The following is a 25013-nucleotide window of genomic DNA, read 5'->3' as shown; positions in this document are numbered from 1 at the left end:
ACAGTTGTGAATCTGATGTAGCAGAAGAGCTACTGCCCCCTTCCCCGGGAAAACACCGAACAACAGACAGGGACGTTGGACCATCGAAGAAGCGCTAATAGGATGAGAACTACATTTATTTGGGGTTCACTTACAGTATATTGGGAGTAGTGCCTTTCCTCAGCCACAATGTGTTATATGTGCAAAAGTACTATCTCACAACTCAATGAAACCTTCAGAAACAAAACATGGCAATTTGAAAAATGAGCCATGGGAGTTTTTTGATCGAGAATTAAGATGACTTTCGAGTAGTAAGACATGTATAAAAGCAACAGATACCATTTAATAAGAAGGGGGTGGAAGCGTCTTATATGGTGAGCTACCGAGTGGTTAGGACAGGCAAGCCCCATACTATTGTGGAGGACTTAATTCTATGATATGGCTGGAACAATGCTGGGGGAAAAGACCTAAAAAATGATACAGACAATGCCTTCATCAAATAACATTGTTTCACGATGCATCAGTGACATGGCAGGAGATGCTTTGAAACAATTACTGCTTTGCATACAAGCCAGTGAATTCTATGCGTTACAGCTGGATGAGTCAACAGACGTGGGCGTCTGGCACAGCTCCTGGTATATGTCCTTTACGTTCATGGGGGGGTCAATTAAGGAAGACATCCTCTTCTGCAAACAACTGGAAACCAGGACAACAGGAGAGGATATTTTTAAAGTACTGGACAGCTTTGTGACATAAAATGAACTTCGGTGGTCAAGATGTGTTGGTATCTGTACTGATGGCACAAAAGCCATGATAGGGAGACATAGTGGAGTGGTAACACACGTGCAAACAGTTGCTCCCGACACCACTTGGGTACCCTGCAGCATCCATCGAGATGCTCTTGCTGCCAGGGGAATGCCTGACAGATTGAAAGATGTTTTGGACACTACAGTGAAAATGGTTAACTTTGTTAAAGCAAGGCCCCTGAACTCTCGTGTATTTTCTGCACTATGCAATGATATGGGCAGCGACCATGTAACACTTTTACAACATACAGAATTGCGCTGGTTATCAAGGGGCAAAGTATTGACACGTTTTTTTTAAATTGAGAGACGAGCTTAAAGTTTTCTTTACTGACCATAATTTTCTCTTGTCTGACCGCTTGCATGATGACGAGTTTCTCACACGACTGACCTGTCTGGGTGATGTTTTTTCTCACCTGAATGATCTGAATCTAGGATTACAGGGACTCTCCACAACTATATACAATCTCCGGGACAAAATTGAGGCTATGATTAAGAAGTTGGAGGTCTTCACTGTCTGCATTCACAAGGACAACACACAGGTCTTTCGATCATTCCATCAAGCTTACGGACAATGTCAAATGTGATATAGCGAAGCACCTGAGTGAGTTGAGTGCGCAATTACGCAGGTACTTTCCCGAAATGAATGACACAAACAACTAGATTGGTTATCCCTTTCATGCCCTGCTTCCAGTCCACTTACTGATATCTGAACAGGAGAGCCTCATCGAAAATGCAGCAAGCAGCTCCTCGTTAAGGCACACACCTGTCACCAGTGTTAGGCGCATAATGACACTCACCTGGACTTTGTGTCAGTCCTGTTCTTTTTTCTATGATCATTATGATACTCACAAGCGGCTCCAATGAGCAGAACAAAGACCAGACCAGAGAAATCTTGGTTGCTTTATAATCCTCTCCAGCCTACAGAGGGTGGGTTGAGTGAAAACAGCTACCCCTCTGACGTCTACATTGAAGTCACCATCTAGTTTCCAGCTGAAGTGGTGGGTGTCCAGAAGTATTAGTATTCCCAGAGCCCCCAACACATGATGACTCTTCCATGCTCTTGAGAACAAACTCCAACATGTTCTCTGTGCTAGGGAAGCTGTGTGAAAAGCTGGACCGTGCGACGCAAGTGGGTGTACCCCATCAGAACTCCAACCGCCTAATGGCCTACCACCAGAGGGAAAGAGAGAACACTCTGAGGGAGGAGGGACCCATAGGGTTCCTTAAACACACCTCTGGGAGGCCCTTGACTTTTCCCCCCTGGCTGAAGCAGAGATTGAAGTCTGTAAGGAGTTCACCAAAGCAACAAGACTCACACTGTCCTGGTCGAGCATTTAAGCTCGGAATGTATTGAGTAAATGGAAGGCAATCACGTTTGCAGGCACTGATAAGGGTGGAGAGATGTGGTTTAGTCAGGAATGGGGGGCCGAGGTCAGGTCACAATAACGGACAGTTTATGGCCCGCATCATGTAACCTCCTGCCTAGCAATAAAGATGTAATGTTTAGATGGAAGGAGGACACAACACCCACATCTGTGTATATATACTACCACTGGTGGAAACATGTATTTGCCTGTGCAGCTGTATGACCCAAATGGTGAATAAACCTGGATTGAGCTTTACTAATCGTCCTTGAATTTTACAAGGTTAATTTAGAACCTAACACTTCCCAGAGAAGCCGGTGCATCACCCAGAAAATAAAAGATGAAGGCATGCAGCCTTGGGGGGAACTGTACTCTGCTCAATCCTGACCTGTTCGACTTCGGTGACTCTGCTGTGCTATCTGACTGTAGAGAGCTCCCGAGAAGACGACTGAGTGAGAGAGCCAAAGCATTTTAACTGAATGAGTGGGATGTAGGGTGTGCTAAAAGAGTGGAGCATCAGATGAGGATGATCGCCCATTCAGAGAGGTCTCGCAGAATCGCTCCTGCAGATGTAGAGGATGTCCGAAAGCACCTGGAAGATCTGCTGGAGGCTGGAATCATCTTGATGTAATGTATCACTAGCCACTTTAAACAATGCCACTTTTATATGTTTACATACCCTACATTACTCATCTCATATGTATATACTGTACTCGATACCATCTACGGCATCTTGCCTATGCCATTCTATACCATCACTCATTCAGATATTTTTTTATGTACATATTCTTATTCATTCCTTTACACTTGTGTGTATAAGGTAGTTGTTGTGAAATTGTTGGATATTACTGCATTGTTGGAACTAGAAGCACAAGCATTTCGCTACACTCGCATTAACATCTGCTAACCATGTGTATGTGACAAATAACATTTGATTTGATTTAATGACACAAAGAACATCAGTAACATCCTCATAGTGACAGATCACTTCACTCGCTACGCCCAAGCTTACGCCACTTAAGATCAGGAAGCCAGCACTGTGGCCAGGGTGCTTTGGGAGAAGTTCTTTGCCATTATGGCCTGCCGTCCTGCATAAACTCTGACCAGGGCATCAGTGCAGAAACTTTGAAAGTAGACTCATCCGGGAGGTCCTTCAGCTGGCTGGGTGAAGAAGTCCGGTACATCGCCATACCATCACTTCACCTCATTACAGTGTTTTCTTGCACCCCACACACCTCATACTTCTGAGAGTTTTTTTGGTTTGAAGGTGTGTTTTTATATGCCTGCGCTTTACTGTTGCATAGTGTTAAGAGAAGTTACAGCTCAAGGTGTGTCTTAAACTGTGTTATATGTCAAATTCATTGTGATGCCTAATCTTATGTATAACTTGTCGGGATGTCAGGTTTTCCTAGTGAGGGGTGAATGTAACCCCCTGTAAAGACTGGATTTACTTTATTCTAATCTTGAACTTTCCGCGTCCCTGTACAGAACTGTCCGCATCCATGTACGGTGTGGCGTGAAGTAGATTGGGCGGGTACGTGCGTATTGGATGGAGGTGATCTTGGAGAACAGTGACGGAGTTCGCTAGAGTGTTGTGACACCGAAGTTGATTGCTCAATTTGCTTTTGTTTAATAGGCCGGGGCAGTATGAGTATAGCCAACTCCATTTCACTCGCTATACTTGTTTAATGTTGTGGTTCACCGGATTTGTCATCCTCCTCGAGGGACAGACGAACAACATGCTGGCTAGACAAACTAGTCAGTACAGCTAGCTACTCAACCCGCAGCATCCCAGTGTTCCTACCGCTACATCATCCCCAGCTGCCTTCAGTTATTGTGCAAGTTACCTCACAGCACCAATGTAACAGTTTTGCTTCAGTCCCTCTCCTCACCCCGCCCTGGACTTGAACCAGGGACCCTCTAAACACATTGACACTTGCCTCCCACGAAGCATTGCTACCTATCGCTCCACAAAAGCCACAGCCCTTGCAGAGCAAGGGAAACAACTACAGTACTTCAAGTTCTCAGAGCGAGTGACTTCACAAATTGAAATGTTACTAGCGCGCACTGCTAACTAGCTAGCCATCTCACCAGTGGCGTGCCTGGGGCCTGGGCCTTCAGTGAGGTCCTACAGAGTCCCACCCTAATTAATCCACCTCTTATTACCATCATTATGATGCCATGGCTCTAGACACTATACATTTAGACAGAAACGCAGTATAACCAGGCGTTGCGTCACCTTGAAATTGACATTTTTATTCAGAGAATTGCAGGGGAAGAGTACAATACAGTACAGTTCAACTAATAGGCAAGAACATAGTCGAGTGCAACAGAGTTATATTAATATTCTTCTTCTATCCATTTCTGGTCCACAAACTTTGAGCTTTAAGTCAAAAAATAATAATGACAGTTCCTGTTTACCCAAAAACATGACCCAATCAGTGGGTCTTTTCAATATTTCCCTATTTTTCTTCACCTTTTCATTGTGCAGCTTCGTTGCCCTGCGCGCTTGTTCGTTGAGCTGTAGATCCACTCGGGTGTCCCCAAAAGTTTTCAAAAGCACCATTGCTTGTAAGTGCCCAGCTGTACTTTGGTGTCTCGTTGCTGCCTTGCTTAGACAACTCAAGTTTGCAAAGCCAGTGTGGCTCCAAACACCAAATCGATCACTTGCAAATAATAGGCATTCCCCGCAGTACAGTTTGCAGTGCTTCTCGGAGCCTGTGAGCCATTGATAGCGCTCGTAGTTGGAACTTTGAAAGTGGTGAACGAACCCCTTTCCCGCCTGTGACAGGGGTCCTGACAATGTCTAACTTTTCTTGAAAAGTTTGTCTTGAGAATGGTGTTATAATTATATCCTCGACCAAATCGATATCTTCTCCTCCTTCCGCCATTGTGGGTTGAAAAAACAGCTTAGTAGTACGCAAATTAATTTGTTTATCAAATTCAGTTTCCTAGTTCTGCATAGCCCTGCCCATAGGACATAGGCCTCTCAATATTGGTAATCCAATCAAGACGTGCACGCACTACGCCTGCTAGCTGGCTCCTGTGTAACACTGGAGCCAGCCAGCAGGCGTACAATAGCCAATCAACTCTAAAGCTGATTGGTTGACACTAAATTTTCATTTTCATTCACTTTAAGCTACAATCGCCCGCAATGTTGATTCTGAAGGCCTGAGGGCAGATTTTAGACCCCTGGCAACACATGATGGCTGAATATGATTGGATAAAAGATCTAACATAAAGACCAGCCCTCCAAATCTCAACCTGGGGTTGGAAGCAGTGCAACCAAGAGGAAAGCTATGAAATGAAGAGTATAACTCTCACTCTGGGGAATAAATTAATACATATTTGTGGGAAAATATGATAGAATAAATGATATTCTGATGATGGCCAGCAGAGAAGGCCTTGCTGGCCCTGATGGCCCACCACTGCATCTCACACAGGTTACAGTTGTAACACATCACTTCTCTCTGAACTGTATGCAACCATAACCCCATAGAATACATAACTGATGTTTGCACTGAAATAGAAAATGTGATATATTACATTTCCAATATAAGGATGTCCATATATAATTCCTCCTAACAGTTTAATTTGTTAAAGGGATAGCTCAACCAAATAAAAAATACAATTTGTCTTAATGATTGCTATAGAGCAGGGGTATTCAACTCTTACCCTACAATGTCCAGAACCTGCTGGTTTTCTATTCTAGAGTTGAGGGCTAACCCTAAGTAGTAAATTGTCTTTCTAAAGCAAAATGATCAACAGAGCAATGCGCTTGTCAACAATGCACATATGATTGAATCATGGTTATAGTGTTTGTTTACAAATTACATTGTTTACAAACAATGGAGTAAAATATGTTGCATTCTTTTATTATGATTTTTAAAATGTAAATTGGATTTAACTAGGCAAGTCAGTTAAGAACAAATTCTTATTTACAATGACGGCCTGGCAAAAGGCCTCCTGAGGGGACGGGGGCTGGGATTAAAAATAAACAATGCAATAAAAATATAGGACAAAACACACGACGACAAGAGAGACAACACTACGTAAAGAGAGACCTTAGACAACAGCATAGCATGGCAGCAACACATGACAACACAACATGGCAGCAACACATGACAACACAACATGGTAGCAACACATGACAACACAACATGGCAGCAACACATGACAACACAACATGGCAGCAACACATGACAACACAACATGGCAGCAACACATGACAACACAACATGGCAGCAACACATGACAACACAACATGGCAGCAACACATGACAACACAACATGGTAGCAACACATGACAACACAACATGGCAGCAACACATGACAACACAACATGGCAGCAACACATGACAACACAACATGGTAGCAACACATGACAACACAACATGGCAGCAACACATGACAACACAACATGGCAGCAACACATGACAACACAACATGGTAGCATCACATGACAACACAACATGGTAGCAACACATGACAACACAACATGGTAGCAACACATGACAACACAACATGGTAGCAACACATGACAACACAACATGGCAGCAACACATGACAACACAACATGGCAGCAACACATGACAACACAACATGGTAGCAACACATGACAACACAACATGGCAGCAACACATGACAACACAACATGGTAGCAACACATGACAACACAACATGGCAGCAACACATGACAACACAACATGGCAGCAACACATGACAACACAACATGGTAGCAACACATGACAACACAACATGGTACAAAGATTATTGGGCACAGACAACAGCACAAAGGGCAAGAAGGTAGAGACAACAACAATACATCACGCGAAGCAGCCGCAACTGTCAGTAAGAGTGTTACAGAGAGAGAGAGAGAGAGAGAGAGAGAGAGAGAGAGAGAGAGAGAGAGAGAGAGAGTTATATACAACTCAAATTTCTGTATTAATTGAACTGAAAAAGTACATTTAAAGTCATCATTGTGGTACCACTGAATTGAGGTGAGTACCTGGCAAGAGTCCTTGCCAGGTGATCATGCCAGGGTAGGAGTTGTTACAGTCGCTGTAGGACAGGATGGGGATGTTCAGGCACTGAAGCTTGTTCTTGTCAGCGGCTGTAAGGAAAAGCAGACAGAGGAATGGAGAGAGGGAGAAGGAGGAGTGTTATGGTAGAAGGAGGAGAGTTATGGGAGAAGGAGGAGAGTTATGGGAGAAGGAGGAGAGTTATGGGAGAAGGAGGAGAGTTATGGGAGAAGGAGGAGAGTTATGGGAGAAGGAGGAGAGTTATGGGAGAAGGAGGAGAGTTATGGGAGAAGGAGGAGAGATATGATAGAAGGAGGAGAGATATGGTTATAGATAATGGCATTGTGTTTCTAATAGTATATTTTCAATGTCTGTAAACACACTCAGTCACCATGAAGATGACCAACTGGCACATGTAACCTTTGACCCAGATTCTGTACTGACTGGAGCTCATGGTGTTGCCCCATCCAGAGACGGTACACATGGTGCCCGCGGGGGCACAGCTGGTGGGCAGAGCAACAGGCTGCACGTAGGTGTTGAGGGTGGCGGGCTTGCTCAGCTTGATCAGCATGATGACATTGTCGATGTTGTAGGAGCTGTAGTTGGGGTGACGGATCACGCAGGATGAAGCAGCATGAAGCTAAATATACGTTTTCCTTTTTTTTGTGCAGGTTCTTACCATCTGGATTTGATTGAAATTCTTACAGGAGACAGTGATAAATGTACAGTGCACTACAACTGCCAGTTTGAGATGGCCAGTATTCTCTGCAGTTCAGACTGTATCTTGATCTCAACATGACTGCAACACAGCTGTGTGGTTCACACGGTGGTATTCTCTTGGAGAAGTCGACAAACACAACTTTGCTGCTCACAAGGCCAAATTTAGCTTTGTAAACAAGCAAACTGGGTTTATGGGGTTTTGTTGAAAAGTCATACAAGGCTGTCTTAAAAATAAACTCTGTATACCTTATATGGCCATGAGTTCATTACATAAGTTATACTGTATGCAGTTAATATACAGTAAAACACTCAACGTAAGCACACACTTGGGTAGTGTAATGTATTATATTTGGTATTAACCCAAGTTTTAAATAAATAGTTGTACTTTGACAGTAATGGAGGCTGCTGAGGGGAGGACAGCTCATAATAATGGCTGGAACAGAGCAAATGGAAACCATGTGTTTGATGTATTTGATACCATTACACTAATAGAGTAAGGTGCCACGATCTCCTGATCTCACGATCTCCAATTAAGGTGCCATAATCTCCTGTGGTTGACACTAGTCTACACCCCGGCTCAACCCTTACCCATAACTCTAACCGTAACCCTAACTTCATGTCCACATCCTGGCTCAACCATAACCCTAAATTGATGTCCACAACCCTAGATGCAGGCAAGGCAGTATTGAATGTGTCGACGTCTGTCACCTTGATCACTCAAATTTCTCTCAACCTATGCACCTACAATGTAAACTTTCATTTATAGACTAGGTTGTAGCAATCTCATGATGGGTATAGGGACATTTGAGTATCATGTAGTAGCCTTAACCTATCGCTGTTACATTAAGATAGATGAATGGAATATGAATGACAGTCATCCAATATGCTGTAATAGAAATAAGGCCATGCTCATAAAAAAGGATACAACCCCTTAACATTTTTTTGCCTAAAATTACATACCGACATCTAACTGCCTGTAGCTCAGGCCCTGAAGCAAGGATATGCATATTCTTGGTACCATTTGAAAGAAAACACTTTGAAGTTTGTGGAAATGTGGAAGGAATGAAGGAGAATATAACAGAATAGATCTGGTAAAGGATAATACAAAGAAAACCCTCCCCACTATTTTGTATTTTTTTGTACCATCATCTTTGAAATGCAAGAGAAAGGCCATAATGTATTATTCCAGTCCAGGTGCAATTTAGATTTTGTCCACTAGTTAGCAGCAGTGTATGTGCAAAGTTTTAGTCTGATCCAATGAACCATTGCATTTCTGTTAAAAATGTGTCAAGACTGCCCAAATGTGCCTAATGTTTATTAATAACTTGCCATGTATAAAATTATGCACTCTCCTCAAGCAGTAGCATGGTATTCTTTCACTGTAATAGCTACTGTAAATTGGAAAGTGCAGTTAGATTAACAAGAATTGAAGCTTTCTGCCAACATCAGATACAGTATGTCTATGTCCTGGGAAATCTTCTTGTTACTTACAACCTCATGCTAATCGCATTAGCCTACGTTAGCTCAACCGTCCCGTGGAAGGGACACCGATCCCGAAGAAGTTGTGTACTTCACCATACACTGCAACGACATCTACGACCCAGTGCATGTGACTAAGTAAACATCTAATCTACAAAGCTATGGTACAGTAGGCCTTGGGTAGATTGTGTGTGTTCACACACAGCTGTGTTGCAGCCATGTTGAGGTCAAGATACAGTTTGAACTGCAGAGAATACTGGTCATCTCAAACTAGCAGTTTTAGTGTACTGTATCACTGTCTTCTGGTAGAAATGAAGGGCTGGATTTCATCCGTATCGCAGATGTTCACAGAAATTCTGTGTTAAAACTCAATTGAATTTGAAAGGCATTTCCCCCTGTTCGCAAAGACTTCATTCACGGTAAATGCTGAATATGTCAGCTCATTCGGAAATGACCTTCACATATTAACACTGACCTTGAATGACACTTCCACAATACGGATTGAATCCAATCCTAAATCTGGAATTAACTCAATAAACACTGTACTGGGACTAATAAGACAACGTTGACCAATACTTAATGAAAAGGTAGGCCTACATTTTGCAAGGTGATTTGACAGGTTTGAGTCTCATTCACATAGACGTTGGCCTTGGACACAGATCTAGGATCAGTTGACCCTTCCCGTAACTTCCCCAGTGAGTGGTGAGGATGCACAACTTTCCAACGTTTACAGCTTGATGCTACCTGCTGTATTATTTGCTGTCCAGAGAACCTTTTAAATCTGATTAGAGATCTCGACATATCAAACAGTTCCATGAAACTGTGAGGTACATAAACCAGGGGTGCAGGTTAACCCCTTTCATCGACAGGATGACACAGCAACTATGATTTCTCTGGTCTTTGCTCTGCTCATCGGAGCGGTGTAAAAATTGGCATAGAGGACTGTGTTGACACTAACATCACAAATGTGTTCATTTTACATTATTAACAAATGTTATTCCACTTTTATGATAGTATTATGCCTTTTTTAATATACTCAAAAAGGTGAGGAAATATAGCTAAGAATCTGCCTGCTCTCGGTTTCCAGTCGCAATGGAGGACGAAAAGATCGAAGGGTATGAGTGCAAGACAAGCCGTACTCCCAGCACCATCAGGTATCTCTGCAGTCTGGGTAACACTTCTGTGGTAGCTCCCTGATCTCCAGCACATGGTGGTGTCTGCTGCTCACTGCTACAAGTCGTAAGTATCATGTGAACTACTTCCAATATATTGTGTACACCCCTGTCTAGCGTATTTTGTTCTGTCAACATCTAGGAAAGTTAACCTAATATTATACTGTTTCCATCAGGCCTGTTGGGAGTTTTTTTATCCAACAGGTACTTTACTTGCAAAATAATGTTTGGATGGAAACATGGTTAGTGACAATCTAATTTTGGCTAAACTAAAGGACATAGTTTTAGAGTTTGTATTTAACTAGGTTAATTAATTAGACTTCTCTCTCTCTCATTTGTTTATTTAATTGAACTTTTATTTAACTAGGCAAGTCAGTTAAGAACAAATTCTTATATTACAATGACGACCTACTCCGGCCAAACCCTCCCCTAACCCGGACGACACTGTGCCAATTGTCCGCTGCCCTATGCGACTCCTGATCACAGCCAGTTGCGATACAGCCCGGGATCAAACCAGGGTCTGTAGTGACACCTCTAGCACTGAGATGCAGTGCCTTAGACTGCTGCGCCACTTAGGAGTATTCATAGAATCTTCTGATCTTCTCATGTGGAGGTGCGTCTGGGCGAGCACAACATCAAGGTGACTGAGGGTAGCGAGCAGTTCATCTCTTCATCCCGCGTGATCCGCGGTCAAAGGTTACATGCGCCAGTTGGTCATTTTCATGGTGACTGAGTGTTTTCAGGCATAGAAATTGTACTATTAGGAACACAATATCCTCTCTTTCTCTCTCATTCTCTCTCAGTAACAAGCTGCAGTGCCTGAACATCCCCATCCTGTCCTACAGTAACAACTCCTACCCTGGCCATGATCACCGATGCCATGTTCTGTGCTGGATACCTGGAGGGAGGCAAGGACTCTTGCCAGGTACTTACCACACTAATCTCAAATCAGTGGTACCACAATGATGACTTGAAATGTACTTTTTCAGTTCAATTAAATACAGAAATATGAGTTGCATATAACTTGATGGTACATATACTAATGGTCTGTTTTATATATTCAAATCAAAACGTATTTGTTACATGCGCCGAATACAACAGGTAGACAGGTAGGTAGACCTTACAGTGAAATGCTTACTTACAAGCCCTTAACCAACAACGCAGTTTTAAGAAAATACAAAAAAAAAGTAAGAGATAAGAATAAGCAGTAAAATAACAATAGCGGAGCTATATACAGTGGGTACCGGTACAGAGTCAATGTGCAGGGGCACCGGTGTCGAGTAATTGAGGTAATATGTACATGTATATAGAGTTATTAAAGTGACTGTGCATAGATAATAACAGAGAGTAGCAGCAGCATAGAAGAGCAAGGGGGGCAATGCAAATAGTCTGGGTAGTCATTTGATTAGATGTTCAGGAGTCTTATGGCTTGGGGGTAGAAGCTGTTTAGAAGCCTCTTGGACCTAGGACTTGGCGCTCCAGTACCGCTTGCCGTGCGGTAGCAGAGAGAACAGTCTATGACTAAATTTTTAGGGCCTTCCTCTGACTCCGCCTGGTGTAGAGGTCCTGGATGGCAGGAAGCTTGGCCCTGGTGATGTACTAGGCTGTACGCACTACCCTCTGTAGTGCCTTGCGGTCTGAGGCCGAGCAGTTGCCATAACAGGCAGTGATGCAACCTGTCAGGATGCTCTCGATGGTGCATCTGTAAAACCTTTTGAGGATCTGAGGACCTGTTACGGATACAGTTATCCTGTGTGTGTGTATCCTGTGTGTGTGTTTCTTTTCTCTCCTTCTCCCCTCACAGGTGAAAATCATCACTCCCCAATCAGTCAACAATCAATCATCAATCAGAAGACACACCTCCTCCTATTTCCTACCCTATCACAGTTCCTTCCCCATGGTTTAAAAACCCCATCATTTGTTTGCTCTAGAGCTAGCTCAATCTCTCTGTAAATGCCATGTATGTAGATCTCTGTGTTTCACTCTAGCTTTGTGTCTTAACCTCTCTTTTGTTTGAGCACCTCATAGCACTTTGTCATCACCTGTGAGTATTGTTTTTGGTTATGGTGTTTGTTTGTTGCTGGTGGGAAAAGGGGGAAATCAAGACAAGTCGCCCATGGGCATACACTACCCGTAGGTGAACTTTGTTAAATACACTAGTTAGAACTGGGTGGACCACCCACTGTATTTTTGGTTAGTTAGCTGTTGTTAAAGTAGGCTAGTCTAGCTTAGGGGTGTTTTTGTATATTTATTGTTTCTTTCCTTGGGTCCAGCTCAGCCCCTTTTCCTGCTCCCCCCCCCCCCCCATTACCGTGTGTTTATAAATAAACCTGGAGTTTGACGGTAGATTTCTGTTGTCGTGGTTATTTCGTTCACACTTTTACTTTGTCACAATAATAATTTGCATGAGTTATGTTACGGGTCTCATTACCATCCCCCCTAGACTGTCGGGCCAAAAGGGATTCGTAACAGGACCCATGCCAAATCTTTTCAGTCTCCTGAGGGAGAATAGGTTTTGTTGTTCCCTCATCACGACTGTTTTGGTGTGCTTGGACCATGTTAGTTTGTTGGTGATGTGGACGCCAAGGAACTTGAAGCTCTCAACCTGCCCAGTCCTCCTTTTCCTGTAGTCCACAATCATCTCCTTCGTCTTGATCACGTTGAGGGAGAGTTTGTTGTCTTTGCACCCCATGGTCAGGTCTCTGACCTCCTCCCTATAGGCTGTCTCATCATTGTTGTTGATCGGGCCTACCCCGGTTGTGTCATCGGCAAACTGAAAGATGTTGTTCGAGTCGTGCCTGGCCGTAGAGTCATGAGTGAACAGGGAGTGCAGAAGGGGACTGAGCACGCACCCCTGAGGGGCCCCCGTGTTGAGGCTCAGTGTGGCAGATGTGTTGTTACCTACTCTTACCACTTAGGGCAGCCGTCAGGAATCCCAGGATCCAGTTGCAGAGGGGGGTGTTTAGTCCTAGGGTCCTTAGCTTCGCGATTAGCTTTGAGGGCACTATGGTGTTGAACGCTGAGCTGTAGTCAATGAATAGCATTCTCACATAAGTGTTCCTTTTTGTCCAGGTGTGAAAGGGTGTGTGGAATGCAATAGATTTCATCATTTGTGGATCTTTTGGGGTGGTATGCAAATTGGAGTGGGTCTAGGGTTTCTGGGATAATGATGTTGATGTGAGCCATGACCAGCCTTTCAAAGCATTTCATGGCTATAGACATGAGTGCTACAGGTCGGTAGTCATTTAGGCATTTAGGCACTTTTTTACCTTAGTATTCTTGGGCACAGGGACTATGGGGGTCTGCTTGAAACATGTTGGTATTACATACTCAGACAGGGAGAGGTTGAAAATGTCAGTGAAGACACTTGCCAGTTAGTCAACACATGCTCAGAGTAAACGTCCTGGTAATCCATCTGGCCCTGCGGCCTTGTGAATGTTTACCTGTTTAAAGGTCTTACTCACATTGGCTGCGGAGCGCGTGATCACACAATCATCCGGAACAGCTGATGCTCTCATGCATGTTTCAGTGTTACTTGCCTCGAAGCGAGCATAGAAATTCTAGCTTGTCTTGTAGGCTCGTGTCACTGGGCAGCTCTCGGCTGTGCTTCCCTTTGTAGACTGTAATAGTTTACAAGCCCTGGCACATCCGATGAGCGTCGGACCCGATGTTGTACGATTCGATCTTAGCCCTGTATTGATGCTTTGCCCGTTTGATGGTTCATCGGAAGGCATTGCAGGATTTCTTATAAGCTTCCGGGTTAGAGTCCCGCACCTTGAAAGCGGCAGCTCTACCCTTTTGTTCAGTCCAAATGTTGCCTGTAATCCATGGCTTCTGGTTGGGGTATGCACGTACAGTCATTGTAGGGACAACACGTTATCAATTAACTTATTGATGAAGCCAGTGACTGATGTGGTGTACCCCTCAATGCCATCGGAAGAATCCCGGAACATATTCCAGTCTGTGCTGGCAAAACAGTCCTGTAGTTTAGCATCTGCTTCATCAGCTTCACCACTTTTTTTAATAAGCTGAGTCACTGGTGCTTCCTGCTTAAATTTGAGCTTGTAAGCAGGAATCAGGAGGTTAGGATTATGGTCAGTTTCGCCAAATGGAGGGCGAGGGAGAGCTTTGTACGCATCTGTGTGTTGAGTAAAGGTGGTCTAGAATTATTTTTCCCTCTGGTTGCACATTTAACATGCTGATAGAAATGAGACAAAACTGATTCCCTGCAGTCCCTGGCCACTAGGAGCACCGCCTCTGGATGATAGTTTTCATGTTTGCTTATGGCGGTATACAGCTCATTGAGTGCTGTTTTAGTGCCAGCGTCAGTCTGTGGTAGACAGCTACGAAAAATGCAGAAACTCTCTAGGTAGATAGTGTGGTCTACAGCTTACCATGAGATACTCTACCTCAGGCGAGCAAAACCATGAGACCTCCTTAGATATCATGCAGCTGTTGTTTACAAATATACATCGGCCCCCGCCCAGTGTCTTACCAGAGGCTGCTGTTCTGTCCTGCCGATAGACTATAATCTGCCAGCTGTATGTTATTAATATTGTCGTTCAGCCACGACTCTGTGAAACATAAGATATTACCGTTTTTAATGTCCCATTGGTAGGTTAAACGTGCTTTCAGTTCGGCCCATTTATTTTCCAGCGATTGAATGTTGGATAACATTACAGATGGCAAAGGCAGATTAGGCACTCGTCGCCTGATCCTTGGGTTCCTGATCCTCAAGGCACCCAATATCTTACTGCGAAATCTGTTTCTTTCTCCAGTGAATGATGGGGATGAGGGCCTGTTAGGGTGTTTGGAGTATATCCTTCCCGTCCAACTCATTAAGAACGTGAAATGTCAGAATAATAGTAGAGAATTATTTATTTAAGTTTTTATTTATTTCATCACATTCCCAGTGGTTCAGTAGTGTACATACACTCAATTAGTATTTGGTAGCATTGCCTTTAAATTGTTTATCTTGGGTCAAATATTTTGGGTAGCCTTCCACAAGCTTCCCACAATAAGTTGGGTGAATTTTGGCCCATTCCTCCTGACAGAGCTGGTGTAACTGAGTCAGGTTTGTAGGCCTCCTTGCTCACATACACTTTTTCAGATCTGCCCACAAACTATCTATAGGATTGAGGTCAGGGCTTTGAGATGGCCACTCTAATACCTTGACTTTGTTGTCCTTAAGCCATTTTGCCACACCTTTGGATGTATGCTTGCGGTCATTGTCCATTTGGAAGACCCATTTAAATATATATATATATATATATTAATATAATATTACCTTTATTTAACTAGGCAAGTCAGTTAAGAACAAATTCTTATTTTCAATGATGGCCTGGGAACAGTGGGTTAACTGCCTTGTTCAGGGGCAGAATGACAGATTTTTACCTTGTCAACTCGAGGTTTCAATCATGCAACCTTTTCAGTTAATAGTCCAACGCTCTAACCACTAGGCTACTTGCCGGGCAATTTGCAACCAAGTTTAAACTTTTTTTGTTTTGTTTCATCAGACCAGAGGACATTTCTCAAAAGTATGATCATTGTCCCCATGTGCAGTTGCAAAGTGTAGTCTGGCTTTTTTTTTATGGCGGTTCTGGAGAAGTGGCTTCTTCCTTGCTGAGCAGCCTTTCAGGTTATGTTAATATAGGACTCATTTTACTGTGGATATAAATACTTTTGTACCTGTTTCCTCTAGCATCTTCACAAGGTCCTTTGCTGTTGTTCTGGGATTGATTTGCACTTTTCGCACCAAAGTACGTTCATCTCTAGGAGACAGAATGCGTCTCCTTCCTGAGCGGTATGACGGCTGCGTTATCCCATGGTGTTTATACTTGTGTACTATTGTTTGTACAGATGAACGTGGTACTTTCAGGCATTTGGAAACTGCTCCTAAGGATGAACCAGACTTGTGGAGGTCTTCAATTTTGTTCGGAGGTCTTGGCTGATTTCTTTTGATTTTCCCCATGATGTCAAGCAAAGAGGCACTGAGTTTGATGGTAGGCCTTGAAATACATCCACAGGTACATCTCCAATTGACTCAAATTATGTCAATTAGCCTAACAGAAGCTTCTAAAGCCATGACATAATTTTCTGGAATTTTCCAAGCTGTTTAAAGGCACAGTCAACTTAGTGTATGTAAACTTCTGACACACTGGAATTGTGATACAGTGAATTATAAGTGAAATAATCTGTCTGTAAACAATTGTTGGACAAATTACCCGTGTCATGCACAAAGTAGATGTCCTAACCAACTTGCCAAAACTATAGTTTGTTAACAAGAATTTTGTGGAGTGGTTGAAAAATGAGTTTTAATTACTCCAACCTAAGTGTATAAACTTCCGACTTCAACTGTACCTGAAGTATCCTATGTGCTTATAGAGGAGTAAGACTTACATTTAATGAATACATTCAATATGTGTATTGGTACATCAAGCTATAGTTCCTATGAGCCGTTCCAGCTCCCACACTCCAAGGCTTGTACAAGGTGATTTACATGTCTGTCATGGTTTAACAACATCCTATCATCCAGATTATATCATGCAGTTCACTTCACCTGCACCCCAAGGCTCAGCACAGAACACCATCAAGTGATGAAAGACTTTCCTTTCCCTCTTTCTCCCTAAGCTGTGTGGAGGTGTCTGGGCGAGAACAACGTTGACAGGACTGAAGGTAAGGAGCAGTTCATCTCTTCTTCCCACGTCATCCCCCACCCCAACTACAGTGCCTACGACCTCGACAATGACATCAAGCTGAGCAAGCCCGCCACCCTCAACACCTACGTGCAGCCTGTTGCTCTGCCCAGCAGCTGTGCCCCCGCGGGCACCATGTGTACCGTCTCTGGATGGGGCAACACCATGAGCTCCAGTGAGTACAGCAATAACGGCAACATGTTCATGTATTTTGGGGCTGTTGTAAAATATACTTGGTCAGGTAACCATTGCCAGTGTTAAAATGTAAATGATCCATAATTGACATGTTCTGCCTTTAATTTTCCCTTCTTTCTATCCATTCTTTAATTTTTCATCCATCCTTACAGCAACAATAGCAACAAGCTACAGTGCCTGAACCTCGCCATCCTGTCCTTCAACGTCTGTAACAACGCCTACCCTGGCATGATCACTAACACCGTGTTCTGTGCTGGATTCCTGGAGGGAGGCAAGTACTCTTGCCAGGTACTACTGACCAGCTTATCAAAACTATTAAATCAAATCAAATGTTATTTGTCACATACACATGGTTAGCAGATGTTAATGCGAGTGTAGCGAAATGCTTGTGCTTCTAGTTCCGACAGTGCAGTAATAACAAACGAGTAATCTAACCTAACAATTCCACAACTACTACCTTATACACAAGTGTAAAGGGATAAATAATATGTACATAAAGATATGAATGAGTGATGGTACAGAACAGCATAGGCAAGATACAGTAGATGGTATAGAGTACAGTATATACATGAGTAATGTAGGGTATATAAACAAAGTGGCATAGTTTAAAGTGGCTAGGGATACATGTCTTACATAAAGATGGCAAGATGCAGTAGATCTAGAGTACAGTATATACGTATACATATGAGATGAGTAATGTAGGGTATGTAGACATTATTATATTAAGTGGCATTGTTTAAAGTGGCTAATGATACATTTTTACATCCATTTCCATCATTAAAGTGGCTGGAGTTGAGTCAGTATGTTGGCAGCAGCCACTCAATGTTAGTGGTGGATGTTTAACAGTCTGATGGCCTTGAGATAGAAGCTGTTTTTCAGTCTCGGTCCCTGCTACTGATCTCGCCTTCTGGATGATAGCGGGGTGAACAGGCAGTGGCTCGGGTGGTTGTTGTCTGACCGAAAATACAGTATAGAGAAACAGTGAAGTAAATCTCTCATTGTCTCTCTCTCAGGGTGACTCCGGTGGCCCCGTGGTGTGCAACGGTCAGCTTCAGGGTATTGTGTCCTGGGGATAGGGCTGTGCCCAGCACTGATAACCACGGTGTCTATACCAAGGTAAGAATATAGGCTTCTGCTGCTAAGTTTGTGGGATAAAGCCTTTATTAGACCACTGGCTCATCCCTGTCACAACTACATGTTTCTAACTTCAATAATACCAACTTCACCCCAGCTCTAATACCAACTATCCCAGGTTTACAGTTACTTGGCCCTGTGTCCACTGATGTCTCCCTTCTCCTTCTCTAGGTGTGCATCTTTAATGACTGGCTGACCAGCACAATGGCCACCTACTAAGTCTGATCCTAGCTTTGGCCATTCAATAGTCCCACACCTCTACAACATCCTGTGCAGTTCAATATCCACATTTGTTTTCATGACAAATAAAGCATTTAACACTAAATACTTTTTTTCCTGTTGTGTTTGTACTCTCACTGTCCTTAGAAATCTTTGTGAAGGTCTTTCTATCTTCTCATGTCAAGTAGTTTTACTAGTAAACACCAGAGAAACTAGTAACCACTAGCAAATTGTTAAAGTATGGATCAAGAATATACTGTTTTTCTTTCTAAAGGATACAGGGGGTAAATTCATTGTGTCATGGTAACCTACCTTAACCATTTGATTTGTATCAATACAGCAAGATACAACAAGGTACATTATTGATTACATTGATTACTTTCTATAGTTGTGTATTGATGCGTTGCTGCTCACAATAGCTGATGTACAGATGTTAAAAGTGTGGCATAATTGCTCCTCCTTCTTACCCATTTAGAGTATAGTCTCTGAGAGCGGTGTTGCTACTGAAATACTATGTAGTGCAACATGAATATGGTTAGATCTTACATAATGCTTTACACCGAGCAAAAATATAAACTGACATCAACTTGGTTTCTCTAAAGAAAAAGACATTGAGTCTATAAAACAGATTGGTGGTTCTCATGTTGCCTCCCATTGAGTGTGTCCACTAATGTCTTGAAGAGTATTACTAGGGCTGGCTCTAGCCTTTTTGGAGCCCTATGCAAGATGTGGTTGGGGAGGCCCACCACCTCGCAAAAAATATATGGGGGATTGGAAATGATATAGACAATTACATTGATGGAAGCCACAATTTATCTGCAACATTAAAGCTAATCTATAATCTTCTTAAATAATAATCATAATAAAATATATGGAGTATATATTAATATGGGCCCCGTGGAGGTCAGGGCGCCTGGGCACATGCCCTGCGTGCCCGGTTGGTATTCGGCCATGATTACTACAAGTTTATATAGCTGGCTAGATCAAATACCAATCTAAAACTGTTTTACTGACATGGCTGTACTCAGGGTCAGTCAAATGGAATGGCTAATTGAGTGACTGTCAGGGACAGTAGTAATAGTAATTTAGTAATAGTAATTTGAGACCATGACTGAGTTACACCCCAAAAAATCCAAAATAAATCAAATGTGTTTTTTTGTGGTCGGGGGACCCCTAGCGGTCGGGGGCTTTAAATGACCAAATCAAATGTATTTATATAGCCCTTCGTACATCAGCTGATATCTCAAAGTGCTGTACAGAAACTCAGCCTAAAACCCCAAACAGCAAGCAATGCAGGTGTAGAAGCACGGTGGCTAGGAAAAACTCCCTAGAAAGGGACCACTTACATTGCTTATGCCTAGAACCAGTCCTGAGTATAACTTCTAAATGCGTCTGAAGCTCAGATTCCTGAAGTCGAATGACCAAAGTGCCCTCTAGTGGCCTTAATGTAACTGTAACACACTGCATATCACAAAGATAGGCCGAGATTGTTGACAAGCGAATTGCTCTGTTGATAATTTAGATTTTAAAGGCAATTTACTACTTTCCATAGCAATCATTAAGTTAAAGTTAATTTGCAACTTGTGTGAACTATTTCCTTTAACCTTTTAAACTCTTAGGAGGAATTTCACTTTAAACATTGTTCTATTGGAATCTTCCTATTATGATCATTCCATAAATCGATAAAGTGCCGTGAAAACGTACTTGCCCCCCCCTTTGTAATTTTCTCTAATTTTGCATATTTTTGATAGTGAATATCACATCCTTAACCACAAACCTAATAAGAGATAAAGGGAACCTGGGTGAACAAATCACACACCAATTACATACATATTTCATTAACAATGTTATGCAACACCCAGTCCCTGTGTGAAAAAGTAATTGCCCCCTTACACTCAATAACTGGTTGTGCCACCTTTAGCTGCAATGACTCCAACCAAACACTTCCTGTAGTTGTTGATCAGTCTCTCACATCGCTGTGGAGGAATTTTGGCCCACTCTTCCTTGCAGAACTGCTTTAACTCAGCGACAGGTCTGGACTTTGACAAGAAGATTCCAAAACTTCAAATCTGTTGATTTTCATGTAGACTTCATTGTGTGTTTCGGATCATTGTCATCCATCTCTCCTAGAACATTCTTCCAAGAGTCTTGATGATCATCCAGGTGCTATTTGGCAAAGTTTTGGGATGAGATGGGTCCCATTATGTCTGGCGAAAAACCAAACACTACATTCCACAGTAAGAACGTCAGGCCACCCGTCTGAGAGCTGAAGCTGAAGCACAGCTGGGTTATGCAGCAAGACAATGATCCAAACACACAATCAAGTCTACATGAAAATGGTTAAAAAGCAACAAATATGAAGTTTTTCAAGGGCCTAGTCAAGGTCTATACCTAATTCTAATTGAGATGCTGTGGCAAGACTTGAAACAAGCAGTTCAAACCCACACAAGTCACTGAATGAAAGCAGTTCTGTATGCAAGAGTAAGCCAAAATTCCTCCACAGCGATGTTAGAGACTGATCAACAACTACAGGAAGCATTTGGTTGGAGTCATTGCAGCTAAAGCACAACCAGTTATTGAGTGTAAGGAGCAATTACTTTTTCACACAGGCAAATTGGGAGTTGCGTAAATTTGTGAATTAAATAAATACGTCTATTTTTTAGTTATTTGTAACTCAAGTTCCCTTTGTCTAATATTACGTTTTGGTTGAAGAACTGATTATTCAGTATAAAAAAAATATGCAAAAACAAAGAAAATTAGAAAGGGGAAAATCCTTTTCCCCAGGCACAGTAAGTACACACATTAGTTGTGTTTTCTATGTTATATGCTTGAGTATGTTTCAGAGAGAAGTGATATGTTAGAAGACTTAGTGTTACAACTGCTATCCTTTCCCCCCCCCCCCATTGCTCTATTAAATCTAAATTAACTCTTTATTGGGTGAGTCTTCTGTATACAGCAGTTTTACAGTTGAAGTCAGAAGTTTACATACAATATAGCCAAATACATTTAAACTCAGCGTTTCACAATTCCTGACATTTAACCCTAGTAAAAATTCTGTCTTAGGTCAGGATCACCACTTTATTTTAAGAACGTGAAATGTCAGAATAATAGTAGAGAGAATTATTTATTTCAGCTTTTATTTCTTTCATCACATTCCCAGTGGATCAGAAGTGTACATACATTCAATTAGTATTTGGTAGCATTGCCTTTAAATTGTTTAACTTGGGTCAAACATTTTGGGTAGCCTTCCACAAGCTTCCCACAATAAGTTGGGTGAATTTTGGCCCACTCCTCCTGACAGAGCTGGAATAACAGTCAGGTTTGTAGGCCTCCTTGCTCACACATGCTTTTTTATTCTGCCCACAAACTTTCTATAGGATTGAGGTCAGGGCTTTGTGATGGCCACTCCAATACCTTGACTTTGTTGTCCTTAAGCCATTTTGGAGGTATGCTTGGGGTCATTGTCCATTTGGAAGACCCATTAAAAATATATATATATTTGACCTTTATTTAAATACGCAAGTCAGTTAAGAACCAATTCTTATTTTTAATGAAGGCCTAGGAACAGTGGGTTAACGGCCTTGTTCAGGGAATGACAGATTTTTACCTTGTCAGCTCAGGGATTCAATCTTTTCAGTTACTATTCCAACGCTCTAACCACTAGGCTACTTGCCGCTCAATTTGCAACAGTGCTTTAACTTCCTGTCATGCCCTGGCCATAGAGAGGCTTTTATTTTCTATTTTGATTAGGCCAGGGTGTGACTAGGGTGGGCATTCTAGTTTCTTTATTTCTATGTTTTGACCGAGTATGGTTCTCAATCAGGGACAGCTGTCTATCGTTGTCTCTGATTGAGAATCATACTTAGGCAGCCTTTTTCCCACCTGTGTTTTGTAGTTGTTTTCTGTATAGTTTATGCACCTTATATAACTGTTTCGGTTTTCCCTCTTGTTTATTTTGTTCGAGTGTTTTGTGATCAAATAAAATCATGAACACTTACCACGCTGCGCTTTGATCTGATCCTCATTACGACGAGAGCCGTGACACTTCCTGACTGATGTCTTGAGATGTAGCTTCAAAATATCCACATAATTTGCGTTCCTCATGAAGCCAACTATTTTGTGAAGTGCACCAGTCCCTCCTGCAGCAAAGCACCCCCACAACATGATGCTGCCAAACCTGTTCTTCGGCTTGCAAGCCCCCCCTTTTTCCTCCAAACATAACGATGGTCATTATGGACAAACAGTTCTATTTTTGTTTCATCAGACCAGAGGACATTTCTCAAAAAAGTACGATCTTTGTCCCCATGTGCAGTTGCAAACCGTAGTCTGGCTTTTTTTATGGTGGTTTTGGAGCAGTGGCTTCTTCCTTGCTGAGTGGCCTTTCAGGTTATGATATAGGACTCGTTTTTACTGTGGATATAAATACGTTTGTACCTGTTTCCTCCAGCATCTTCACAAGGTCCTTTGCTGTTGTCCTGGGATTGATTTGCACTTTTCGCACCAAAGTACGTTCGTTTCTAGGAGACAGAAGGCGTCTCCTTCCTGAGCGGTATGATGGCTGCGTGGTCCCATGGTGTTTATACTTGCTTACTATTGTTTGTACAGATGAACGTGGTACCTTCAGGCTTTTTGGAAATTGCTCCCAAGGATGAACCAAAGTTGTGGAGTTCTACAATTCTTTTCTGAGGTCTTGGGCTGATTTCTTTTGATATTCCCATGATGCCAAGCAAAGAGGAACTGAGTTTGAAGGTAGGCCTTGAAATACATCCACAGGTACATCTTCAATTGACTACAATTATGTCAATTAGCCTATCAGAAGCTTCTAAAACCATGACATAATTTTCTGGAATTTTCCAAGCTGTTTAAAGGCACAATCGACTTAGTGTATGTAACTTTCTGGCCCACTGGAATTGTGATACAGTGAATTATAAGTGTTATAAATTCTAAGTCTCTAAACAATTGTTGGAAAAATCACTTGTGTCATGCACAAAGTAGATGTCCTAACCAACTTGTCAAAACTATAGTTTGTTAGCAGGAAATATTTGGAGTGTTAATCACTCCAACCTAAGTGTATGTAAACTTCCAACTTCAACTGTATATTGCTGCTAGAGTATGCTATTGAACACATACACATGTTCTAATGAGACAAAATCCTTTTGGCTACTGGTACATGGTAACATGCTAACAAAATGATGACTCTGACCAAATCCTGGGTTTAGAAGTGAGCCAGGTTGAGTTCAGTTCGCTTCAACAGTTGCTACGTTACGTGACTGTTTGTACTGAACAAGATGTTTCCTCAAAACGGTACGCACAGTTTTTCAACAGCTTTTTTTAACTGGTCATTTAGTACAGTACCATTTTTGTCATACTTAACACACGCCTGGGTTAAACATAAAGCTGGGGTTATGGTTAGTTTTAGTGTTAGTGTTGAGGCTACGGTTACGGTTGAGCCAAATTGAGTTATTATGAGTACGTTAAATGTTTATTATGAGTTGGATAAACTGATTGATTGGTTTAATTATTTTCAGTTGGGTAAACTTGTTATTATGAGAGATGGATAAATGTATTATTCTTGTACTATTCTTACTTAATTGAGGTTGGTAAACGTATTGGGCTAGAGTTGAGCTGGGATGTTGACATGACGTTAGGGTTGAGGGTTTGGGTTGAGCAGGGATATGGACATGAAGTTAGGGTTAGGTTGAAGGTTGAGGGTTAGGTTGAAGGTTGAGGGTTAGGTTGAAGGTTGAGGGTTTGGGTTGAGCAGGGATGTGGACATGAAGTTAGGGTTGAGGGTTTGGGTTGAGCTGGGATGTGGACATGAAGTTAGGGTTGAGGGTTGAGGGTTTGGGTTGAGCAGGGATGTGGACATGAAGTTAGGGTTAGGGTTGAGGGTTTGGGTTGAGCTGGGATGTGGACATGAAGTTAGGGTTAGGTTGAAGGTTGAGGGTTTGGGTTGAGCTGGGATGTGGACATGAAGTTAGGGTTAGGTTGAAGGTTGAGGGTTTGGGTTGAGCTGGGATGTGGACATGAAGTTAGGGTTTGGGTTGAGCTGGGATGTTGACATGAAGCTAGGGTTAGTTAGGGTTGAGGGTTAGGGTTTGGGTTGAGCCAGGATGTTGACATGAAGCTAGGGTTAGTTAGGGTTGAGGGTTGAGCAGTGACGTGGAAGAGAAGCTTGGGTTAGATTTAGGGTTGAGGCTAGGGTTAGGGTTTGGGTTGAGCAGAGACT

The 25013-nt window shown here is 42.4% G+C and overlaps 1 pseudogene; it reads left to right on the top strand.

Moving 5' to 3' along the window:
* The first annotated feature begins 10253 nt into the window (after positions 1-10253).
* On the top strand, positions 10254-19058 carry LOC109881779 (trypsin-1-like; annotated as a pseudogene).
* Positions 19059-25013: the final 5955 nt, after the last annotated feature.

The sequence above is a fragment of the Oncorhynchus kisutch genome, linkage group LG13 (assembly GCF_002021735.2).
Source record: "Oncorhynchus kisutch isolate 150728-3 linkage group LG13, Okis_V2, whole genome shotgun sequence".
Classification (NCBI taxonomy): domain Eukaryota; kingdom Metazoa; phylum Chordata; class Actinopteri; order Salmoniformes; family Salmonidae; genus Oncorhynchus; species Oncorhynchus kisutch.
The sequence above is the reverse complement of the archived record's forward strand: the minus strand, read 5'-3'. Positions and strand labels throughout refer to the sequence as shown.